This window comes from Diplotaxodon limnothrissa, linkage group LG7, assembly GCF_057381915.1.
Source record: "Diplotaxodon limnothrissa isolate DT_005_m linkage group LG7, D_limnothrissa_male_GT1.1, whole genome shotgun sequence".
Taxonomy (NCBI): Eukaryota; Metazoa; Chordata; class Actinopteri; order Cichliformes; family Cichlidae; genus Diplotaxodon; species Diplotaxodon limnothrissa.
The window spans coordinates 3,254,794-3,266,822 of record NC_140602.1 but is presented as its reverse complement, the minus strand read 5'-3'; positions in this window follow the sequence as shown (position 1 = coordinate 3,266,822).

The following is a 12,029-nucleotide window of genomic DNA, read 5'->3' as shown; positions in this document are numbered from 1 at the left end:
AGTTTTTATAATTTGTAGAACAAAAAGAGTTAATAAAGGCTAATTGGCACTAAAACCACAATTTTTCTGGTTTTTGCATTCTGCTGATATATTGATTACAGCATATGCACAGCCATACAGAGAACCCAGCATGTCTGTAGACTCTGTCGGCTGTAGTTTTATTTACCGTATTTTTCAGACCATAAGGTGCACCCAATTATAAGGCACATTAAGCGAAACAAAACAGTCAGATAAGTCAAACTTTACTCAACTCATTCTTCTTGCTTCCTCCACTTCCGTACCATTGATTCGTTAATGCTGAATTCTCAGTCAGCTGGACTATTCCCATGTTGTTGCAGTATATTAATGACTAACCTCGTATTGTGGATGAATTATCTCAGTTGTTCTCCTGACTGAAGTTTGGTCCGTTTACAGCATCCTGCCATGCAATTACATTTGTCCCTAACCATCGGGAACCCTCACGTTAACTTTTATCGAGCGTAAAAAAGTTGGCGTTCATCCTCCAACTTTTCTGTGTTTATGCTATGCTAACATAGCTGTGTAGCTAGCTACCACGTAGCACATCATTATATACCAGCTAGCTCAACTTCAGTAACCCTACAAACGTCACTGCTGTTTAGTTTTCTGTCTTCATTTATGTTGGAAGTGAGAGCAGAGCTGTACGTTTGAATTTTTCAGAAATCTCTCAGTCAGAACATGCTATATCATGTTTAGGTGGAAACTAGCAAGCTAACTTCCTGCTAACTTCTAACTCTGTTAAATTTAATAAATTCTGTTTTCATCGATGCCTGAATGTTAAACTTAATTGTTACACCTGGTAAAGCAGCAACACTGATCATTTTATTAAAGATGAAAGAATTTAGACAGTTTTTCACTCTCAGTGATGCTGCAGTGTAGTGATGTGTCGGTCGCGAACGAAATGGCTCTTAGATGTGAACGACGCGAGCCGGCTCCTTATCGCTAGCTGCGTTTTTTTTTTTCTTTCTCTCAACAGAGCGGGAGGGAGAGAGAGAGAAAGAGAGCCAGGGACAACAACATCACATTAGAAAGGTATAGTAATCATCCACAACTATTTTCAGTTGCGGATGATAAAGGATTATTCATGCAGGCCCATATGACAGAGAATATGCATCTTCTTTTTGTTTTCATATTTTAATTTATATTTAATTGTGTTGTGGTTTGTAGTGTTTTGTGTTGTTTCATTTTTTCAAGGAAAAAGCTGAAAATTTAAATAGTTAAAATTTGAACTGTGACTAGTTGGTTTTTGTATTATATGATTTATTTATTACATTTTATGTGGAGTGAATAAATAAAAGTATATTTACGGTGGCCCCTAGAGACAAAGGACGTACAAACTCCAAAACACGTAAAAACTCAGAAGCATGTAAAAACTCCAAAACACGCACAAAAGACAACAGAAGTGCTCCAGGATGCTAGGCCCAGTGTTGAGCTTTTGTTACTTAGTGGCTACACAAGTCAGCAAGTACCAACGACCGGATTTGGTGTGTGGTAGTAACAGGTAAATGAACTTTTTTTTTTTTTATTATTTGAATATATATGAGTGCTTGTGTATAAATACACAAACAACACACATATGCTTTCAATTGTTTAATTTAAGTGATCTAGTAGCTCTGTTTTGAAGTTCAGTTAACTCTAGGAATGTGTTTTGGAGTTTGTACATGCTTTGTCTCTAGGGGCCACCACATATATTTATATATAAACATATATAAATAAAACCACTTTTTTTTACATTAATAATTCCTTTTGTGCATAATTTTATATTATTGTTAATAATTAATTAATTAAAGCAACAAAACAACCTGAAGAGCCGGTTCGGAGCCGAAAGAGCCGGCTCTTTTTAGTGAGCCGAGCCGAAAGAGCCTGTTCTCTAAAAAGAGCCGGAAATCCCATCACTACAGCAGTGTTCGTTTGACTTTGGGACCTGAAAGGGTCAGAGTTTAGGACCCAGATTACTCCGCGAGGCCCCTGACTATGTTCCAACAATCCATCAAGCGGTAGCTTACCAAAGTCGTACCAAAACATTTTTGACAGAGTTTTGAGCGGCGTGTACCACATAAAATCGGTTTGAGGTCAGTAAGCACAACCAGTAGCGGTTTTAGATACGGGCGACACGGGCGGTTGCCCGGGGCGGCATCGTGGTGGGGGGTGGCATCACGGGCATCGGCAAAAAAAATAAAAATAAAAATGCTCGTACTCATGCTGCTCCGACGTCAGCGAGGGAATGGCACAGGCACCGATCGGTTTTCTATCGCCCATTTGCTGGGAGTAAGGGCGCCCTCCTGCTGCTTCCGGCAGGGGGAGGAGAGGGCGGGGCGGCGGGGGATTCTCTGGCTGGAGCAGCATCTAATAATAATCAACTCGCAAAATAAAACAAAATAAAAACAAACCAACAAACACGAAAACACCAGACATTATAATACAGACTTATAATTTGCACCGATGTTTTTTCAAAATTCTGTACACAAAAAGTGAGCGCGAGAACCCTCGGTGCGCCTGCTCGCTGCTGAAGTCAAAGTAAACTTTATTGTCCACTACATACAGTCCAGTATATAGAGACGAGACGACGAGGTTCCAGTTACAGCAGTGCAAGTAAACAAACAATATATATAAGAAGAGTAAGAAAATAAATATACACTTTAGGACTCGGGGTAAAGGGATCAATAACAATTTAAAATTTACAGTTTGATGATTTAAAGTCTCACACACAACCCGTCAAAAGGGGAGGGAGACCTGCTACTTCCAAATAGAGCGCATTTCATTTATAATGTTGTAAATCCAAGCCCGTTATGTATTCATGATTTGAACCTTGGGTTGTGTGAAATCCCAGAAATAAACCTTAGACAAAGTGAATCTGTGAACTAAGGTGTAGGTCTGTTAGATCATGTTGTGGTGATCCTCGGGTTGAGGGATGGGTGTTCATACTGGAGTGCAAAATTAAAACCAATGGAAGATGGACAAGAAAAGTTCAAAGCCATCAGGTCCTCAGTTTAGAAAAAATAGAAGAGGAGGAGAAACGAGCAAAAGATACAGGTAAGCAGATGTGTCATTGGATAATGGCAGGTCATCCTGAAACAATCAGAATCAGAATACTTTATTAATCCCTAAGGAAGTTATGTGGGTTACAGTTGCTCCGAGAAGAAATGGTAAAAATAGCAACAGTAACAGACTAAACTCCAAAGAAAACATTATATTACAGATTTTAATATTAATTAGTCATTGTTAATTGTTGATTTGCCCTGTTCTAATTGTATGACGAATTATGATGGCTGTTTGGTGGCCATTTGCATACTATGCATACTCTCTCTCTCTTCACATGTGTGTGTGTGTACAACAGTTTTTTGTTAATGTACAATCCTTAATATGTTTTGTGTGTGGGAGGGGAGGGGGGGGGGGGGGGGGGGGCAGAGGGAGTGTTCGCCCAGGGCGCCAAACAGGCTAGGACCGCCACTGAGCACAACCAGGATTCACACATAAGGCGCACTCTCGATTTTTGAGAAAATTTAAGGATTTTAAGTGCTCCTTATAGTGCAGAAAATACGATACTTGGTTTTTCTCTAATGTGTCCAGAAAGCACCAAGTGAGCAGACCATGAGTGCACCGCATGCTCGAAGACGTATATTATTCAGCGATGATTTGTTCTTTTCTCTTTGCCACATAAGAACATAATTCTATAAAACAATCAATTAATATTCTCCTCACACAACATTGCAAGTTTGTCTCCAAACTATTCTTTCTCATGAATCCCGACTACATTCATTTAGTATTAAATGAGAAAACATTCATCAAAGTGACACTGTCAAATCCTTCACTTTTAGGATTTCATGCATGTTTGCGTGCAGTGTAATAATACCCAAGTGGAATGAGTTTTTGATGTTATCATTGAAATTAGCGTACAGAGTGCTCTGGCACACCGCAGGAAATGAGCACATCGGGTGGCTCTCTGTCGTCCACGCCATAAATCTTCTTTTCAACACTTACAGCGCTTGACATTCGGCTTTAGCTTTCACACAAGCAAACTGACAAGGCACTATGACACTATGTGTTATTAAAAGTTTAAAACTGAAGTTGCTGATGCGTGTGATTCCCACAAATCAGATTTAAATTTTCAGTGCCACGTCTCACACAATCCTCCAAAACCCTAAGGAGTTGTAACTAATAACTAATAGTTGTTGATCCACTCCAACAGGGCATACACTTTATCCCTGTAGATACCAGCTACTGCAGCGAACACACATTCATGCCTGCGTGTACACGATCTTGCATGGCTAGTTATGTGTGCTTGTGCAGGTGGACATGGTTTGCAGAAAAAAGGAGTCTGAGACACAACCCAGATCCCCATGTCCCGCAAATGGCCACCCCTGAAGACATACAGAGAGCTATTAACAAAGAAATCCCAGAGGCTTTCTAAACTCACACATCTCAGGAAACGGTATCGTTTTTTATTTCTACACTGACACAATGTACTTTGTCTTACTTCTTCCCCAAATGCTCAAGCTGGAATAATACCATTTTTTTGTAGAGCTATGACCGCACAAATGTGTGCGTATGTTGTGTGTGTTGAGGCGAAGGAGGAAGCAGGTGCGGTCTGTGCATATCGAGATGTCAGGATTGATTAGTTCCAGAGAAAGAGACAAGATGGGAAGATCCAGTAGTGTATTGTCAAAACAACAGGCTCTTCCCCACACAGCTGGATTTCCACTCAGACCGTCACATGTACGGCTCACAGGCTTAGAGGATCCGTGGGATAATATTTATCGGTGAATGGTGTGCGAGCCAGTGTGGGCTCTAAACTCATTGCTGTGCAGCAGCATGATAAAAAGAAATTACTCATCTGACCCGGGTGATTCCAGGTGATTTAACACATGCTGATAGCTATAGCGGCGGTCCTCGGTCGCTTAAACCAACAGCGCTACTAATCCACTGCAGCGCTCGTGAGATAGGAGATCAATAGGTTAACAAAACTGGGAGGATTCTGTTTTATTGACTGTTTTCTTTTCTGTATTGCATTACAAAACACTTTCATTACTTGATTCTTGGCACAAGTTTAATTTAGAGTCAATTACAAAAGGGTCCACTGTTGATACTGTACCTTTGAAGAAAAGGCTGCAGATCCAAATGTGCAAGCTTGCCTTATCATCTATTTTCTTTTTGGGTACTTTTGTCACAGTTATGTCATACATGTAACTTCCCTTTCTGCTCTTCCATAGTTGAATAAGGATGCTGTATGGAGGCAGTACTATTTTTAGTGACGGATGAGATTCTGTTCAGAAGGGTGTAACAGGACACGGTAACCACACAGTGACTCGCTCTTAATAACTATTGTGATTTTTTTCTGGAAGGATATTCAGAGTCACGCGTCTTTCTGCTGTATTAACTGTCAGCCAGTTCACCACAAACATCACATTTAATTGCAGTGATTTGGAAGCCAGTTTGACGTCTTTATGCTCACATCCAATCTGAATGCAGATGTGTTTCTTATTTATGCCACTGCTGCTGCTGCCAGAAGCTCTTTACCTGGAATGGCTTTTGCTTATATGCACCCTAGACTTTGTTTATTCTACCTAATATCAACTGAGAGGTGATTTGCAAGTTATTCTTTTTTTTACATTCTGCTGCACATTCTGCAGGATAAGTCCAAATGTATTGTATCTTCATTTGCCATCATTTGCGTTTGTGCCAAAACACATTGTAGTAATTTGCACTGACAGGTGATAGTTTTGTGTATTCATAGATAAAAAGTGGTGTCTTTCCTCCGGCTCAGCAGCGCATCAGAACAAACTAAGTAATATTAATAGAGTTTCAGAATGCAGCTTGAGTCTTAATTTAGTGATTTTCTTGCACTCAGTCATTCTGCTATGCCTTTGTCTTTTCACTTCATTACTTCATTGTTATTTCCAACCCTGCCAATACCCTTGAGCTGCTTTCCTTCCAGTAAGATCAACTGATCTTAATTACTTTCCATCTCACCTGTTTCCACCTAATCAGCCTCAATATATTTACAAGCTCCTCTTAACTAATGTTTTGCCAGATTGGCTTTATTCTTCTGTCATTGTTTTTTCTTGTTCCAAGTCTCTTTATTTGTGCATATTTTATTTAAATCTGCCTGCCAACCTGCAACCAGTCTTATGCGTCATCCTTTTGTATCTGACTGCCTTAGCATCGTGCATTTCTGTCCAGTATCTGAGTCATGAAACAGAAGTTCTTTCACCGAGTGATTCATGACGCAAATGGCTAAGCCTCTACAACTGGGCAGGTCTCCCATCTGTCAGCGTAGTGTAGCCTTGTCACTGGAGTACAGCCACCTCACTTAAACAAAGGCTCCACTGATCTCCTGATTTCTCCTTCCTCCATTACATAATGTGGTCCTAATGAATCAAACATTACAAGGTAATCACAGTATATAAACACCAATAAACACCCACTTGGTAACTGTCAATGGAGAATCTGTAACTTTCAGTCACAGCTATGTTTTTTTACGTTTTAAGCTGTTGGTGGCAAGCTAGTTTGAGATTGGGTGCAAAAGATGTTCACTGGAGCTGGAGCATCACGACATGCAGGATGACTGCTGACAGTTCAAATAGAAAGTGACATATATGCACATGTATGCTTTGGTGAAGGCTGTAGAACTAGAGAGCATGAAGACACATAACTGATGATCAATGTTTGACTTGACTAGAGCATATAAGAAACTAAAGTTAAATAAGCCACAGTCTCAGAAAAAGAAATATTGTTATGCTTTGTCCACCAATTTTTTTCCACATCTATTACATAATGAGATATGGCCCTGGAGCTCACCTCTCCCTGGCCTTAAATACTTCTAATTGCTGATGGGAGTCAGCTGTACAAAAAAAAAGGTGGCACTTGAGGCAGGAGAGACAGCAGGACACACCCACACAAGGGCAACTACAGGAGGAGGCCCTGCTAGGGCTGTAACAGTCTTAGACGAAGTGTACCTTGTTATCTGAAAAGCAAAAACATAGTTTTCTTATGCTGAACAACAAATCATAAAGCACATTTTCATCCCCTGAAGTTTGGGTATTTATAATAATCGCTGTTGACGGGACACTTACAATTATATGTCGCAATTTATCTCCAGAAGCTTCTGCCAACATGACGTGTGCTTTTGAGACAGGCTCTGGGATGAAGTGGAGCGTTACCAGATGACTGGGAAATGAAATGAAATGGTGAGGGATGCTGCCAAGAAGGTGTTTGGTGTATTCTCTGGCCAAAGCAAAGATGACAGGTGGACGTAGCGATGGAATGACAAAATACAGGAAAGCACTCAAAGGAAGAGGATGATAAAGAAAAAGTTTGATAGTCAGGGAGATGAAGAAAGTAGACAGGAGTACTGGAAGCTGGACATACAGCAAAGAGAGAGGTGGCAAAGGAAAAGGCTCATAATGAGTTGTATGCAAGACCACTAAGGAAGGAGAAACGGGCTTGAATTAATTGGCTAGGAGAGATCGCAATGGAAAGGATGAGCAGCAGGATAGGGTGATTAAGGATAGAGATGGAAATGTAATCATGAGTGAAGAGAATGTGTTCAGAACATGGAAAGAGTATGTTAGAGAAGAGAACAGAACAGATGGAGGAAAATTAGTGAGTTAGTAAGTGCAGAGGCAGAGAATTAGTAAGAAAGAAGTGAGGCCAACCACGAAGAACGTGAAGAGTGGAAAGGTGACCGGTTTGTCTGTGAGAGAGGGCAATGAACTTTTTAGACTGTTTCATGCACTCATCAAAAGTGAGAGGATGCCTAAGAAAGAAAAGTTGTCAAGAACAAGGGTCCTGTGAGAAGCTGTAGTAACTGTTACTGCTGGTATGACTTCATGCCAAGAAAGTGCACTACAGATGAAATGTTTGGTTTGAGAGTGTTGATGGAGATGCACGGAGAAGGTCGGAAGAAGCTTTAGTACAAGGGGTCTGCAGCCATAGAGCTTTGACCTCAGACCTCAATGAGCTAATAAAAAGCTTTAATAGTTTTTTTTTTCAGTTGTGCTGTTTCTCATTTTATTAGCTCATATTGTAGATATACTTGACAAGTGAATTAATTAGATATGTTGGGCAGTAGAAACTGGCTTCCTTCCTCTGCAGTTTACTGCAGCCATACTTTAAGCAACACAGCACAGCATTCTCTCACTTAAATAATTACCCTCATGATTCTGTCTTCCTTTCTGCTGAAGTCTATTTCTGTGCTTGCAAATCCATGCATGTGTACTCTAAAATGTTGACTTGCAAACTGAATTGAGGTCTTTGTTTCTGTGCTCTCTCTCTCTCTCTCTCTCTCTCTCTCTATATATATATATATATATATATATATGTGTATATATATATATATATATATATATATATATATATATATATCGGCTAAGATGAACAGGCACATGGGTCAATACATGAGCGGGACACAGAAAGGAATTGGCAAGAATACCAGAGGCGCAAAACACCAGCTACTGGTAGACAGAACAATCAGCCGAGACTGCAAGACCAGACTGACCAACCTGTGCACTGCCTGGATTGATTACAAGAAGGCCTATGACTCAATGCCCCACAGCTGGATACTGGAATGCCTAGAATTGTACAAGATCAATGGGACCCTAAGAGCCTTCATCAGGAACTCAATGGGGATGTGGCGTACAACACTAGAGGCCAACTCCAAGCCCATAGCACAAGTCACCATCAAGTGCGGGATCTACCAAGGAGATGCTCTGTCCCCACTGCTGTTCTGCATAGGCCTGAACCCCCTCAGTGAGATCATTAACAAGACTGGCTACGGATACCGACTACGGAACGGAGCAGTTGTCAGCCACCTCCTGTACATGGATGACATCAAGCTGTATGCCAAGAGTGAACGAGACATCGATTCACTGATCCACACTACCAGGCTATACAGCAATGACATTGGAATGTCGTTCGGACTGGAGAAGTGTAGTCGGATGGTATCAAAGAGAGGGAAGGTAGTCAGAACTGAGGGGATTGAACTACCAGAAGGCAACATTGCAGACATAGAGGACAGTTACAAGTACCTGGGGATCCCGCAGGCAAATGGGAACCATGAAGAGGCCGCTAGAAAGGCTGCAACCACCAAGTACCTGCAGAGGGTCAGGCAAGTCCTGAGGAGTCAGCTGAATGGTAAGAACAAGATCCGGGCCATCAACACGTACGCCCTGCCCGTGATCAGGTACCCTGCTGGGGTAATAGGCTGGCCAAAGGAGGAGATAGAAGCCACTGACATAAAGACAAGAAAGCTCCTTACCATGCATGGAGGGTTTCACCCCAAGTCCAGCACCCTGAGGCTGTACGCTAAGCGGAAGGAAGGGGGCCGGGGACTGGTGAGTGTCAGCACCACAGTCCAGGATGAGACAACGAACATCCAAGAATACATTGGGAAGATGGCCCCAACTGACCGAGTGCTCAGTGAATACCTCAGGCAGCAGAAACCCAAGAAAGAGGAGGGAAACGAGGAACCATCATGGAAGGACAGGCCCCTGCACGGTATGTACCACCGGCAGATAGAGGAGGTGGCTGATATCCAGAAATCCTACCAGTGGCTGGACAAAGCTGGACTGAAAGACAGCACAGAGGCACTAATCATGGCAGCACAAGAACAAGCTCTGAGTACAAGATCCATAGAGGCTGGGGTCTATCACACCAGGCAAGACCCCAGGTGCAGGCTGTGTAAAGATGCCCCAGAGACAATCCAGCACATAACAGCAGGGTGCAAGATGCTAGCAGGCAAGGCATACATGGAACGCCATAACCAAGTGGCCGGCATAGTGTACAGGAACATCTGTGCCGAGTATAACCTGGAAGTCCCGAGGTCAAAATGGGAGATGCCCCCAAGGGTGGTGAAGAATGACCGAGCTAAGATCCTGTGGGACTTCCAGATACAGACGGACAAAATGGTGGTGGCTAACCAACCGGACATAGTGGTGGTAGACAAACAGAAGAAGACGGCCGTAGTGATCGATGTAGCGGTTCCGAATGACAGCAATATCAGGAAGAAGGAACACGAGAAGCTGGAGAAATACCAAGGGCTCAGAGAAGAGCTCGAGAGGATGTGGAGGGTGAAGGTAATGGTGGTCCCCGTGGTAATCGGAGCACTAGGTGCGGTGACTCCCAAGCTAGGCGAGTGGCTCCAGCAGATCCCGGGAACAACATCGGAGATCTCTGTCCAGAAGAGCGCAGTCCTGGGAACAGCTAAGATACTGCGCAGGACCCTCAAGCTCCCAGGCCTCTGGTAGAGGACCCGAGCTTGAAGGATAAACCGCCCGCAGGGGCGTGCTGGGTGTTTTTTTTTTTTATCAATGTAATTCTTTAGTGTTCTTAGTATTTTTTGCAAAAGTGCCATCAGTCAGCTGTTTCGTGGCTGGACCCCCTTAGAGTAGAGTTGCCCAGCTTATTCATCCTTAGTGCAGTGGAAATGGCTGATTAGGTTCCTCAGAGACCCATTATAGCAGGCAACCTGTCACACTCAGCCACTGCCACCATTCATCATGCAAATTTAGAACACGGACACTACACTCAAGTCTGCTATGGTCTGCTTTATTATACCCGGATGTCAAAAACCAGTAAAAAAGAGTATACTGCTAACAACTCTGGACACTTCCTTCAAAAAACACCCATAATAAGAGAAATGGGACACCAATGGGTGAATGTCAAAGCAGCAACAGGTTTCATATCAATAGGGTTTGGTTAGGCAGCTTTGACACCCTCCTTAGTCCTGCCCTGTATCCCTCCTCTTTGCAGTAGCTGACCCAGGGAGCTTGGTCTTGGACAGATGGCTGGCCGCTATGTGTTATTCTACACTCGACTGGTGAAGGAGGTAATTTGCAAATAGGCTTCAGGATGCTAAGCACTGGGGTTCCAGTCTAGAGGCCTCCTGACAGATCTGATATGAATTCCAATGGAAAATCTCTCAAAGTTGCGGTTTGGACATCTACCAGTGGGCCTGCCTGAGCTCCAGAAAAATCCAGGGGTCTGTTAATTCTGATACAAACAATATGTTTCCCTTTTCTGATACACTTTTAACATGAAATTCTCACGTGTTGATGATTATGACTATTTACCACTGGAACTTAAAATCAGTGACATGACCACCAACTTAGACGTTAAAACATTTGAGAAGAAAATACTACAAATACCTTTCCTGCAGCAGATTCGCTTGTGTAATTGTTTTGACCATCATTGTTTCTCTTGAAAACTTGGAATCTGCTTATCACAGAGTCTCCATGAAGCATTTGGACCTTTAAACGTTTGAGCATGAAGAAACCATTACAGTTCATATTTGAGCCAATGAAGAGTAACCCGATTTACATGCAAAACCACATTTCACTTCCCTGTTTGCTGAGATTACACCTGATTCACATCAGTTAGCTTCACACACATGCAGCCTCTTTTCTCACATGGAAAGATCAAAAAAACTGAACATCGGCTCTTTTTTGCTACATGACTGATTGTAATTGTTGCCTTTGATTGTGTGACATTTACCATTCACAGCCATGCAAGTAGTTTGATGCTAATCACGAGAGTGCTACTGCATCTGTTGTCAAACCAGTCAAACACAAGATACCAAATGCAAAAGCTGTAGATTGTGGTCATTTACAGCATGAGCGCAAGACTAATGAGGCGGTGCCTTGTAAACACAGTCCACGTTTTGTGAAAAATGCCTGTTGTATATTGAATGGGGTTGAAATAATAAGATCCAATGTGGGGTCCAGCTGTCTGCTGTCATGAGACACCAGAAAAACACTTTTTCTTCTTTTGAGTAATGTCATATTTTCCTCTCCTAAAGTCAGTTGTTGTGTACAGTAACAATTATTCATTTATAGTATCAGTCATGACATGAATGGATTTGATGTGTTATTCCATGCTGGAGGAAAGACTTGCCGTGGAAGCAATCAGAAGATGTTTGGTAAAATAATATTTGCTTATTTGTTTTGGAACTGAGACAACTGGTGGTTCACTTCTTACCATCATTGACATTAAGGCTGTCAGCAGCTTTACAGGCA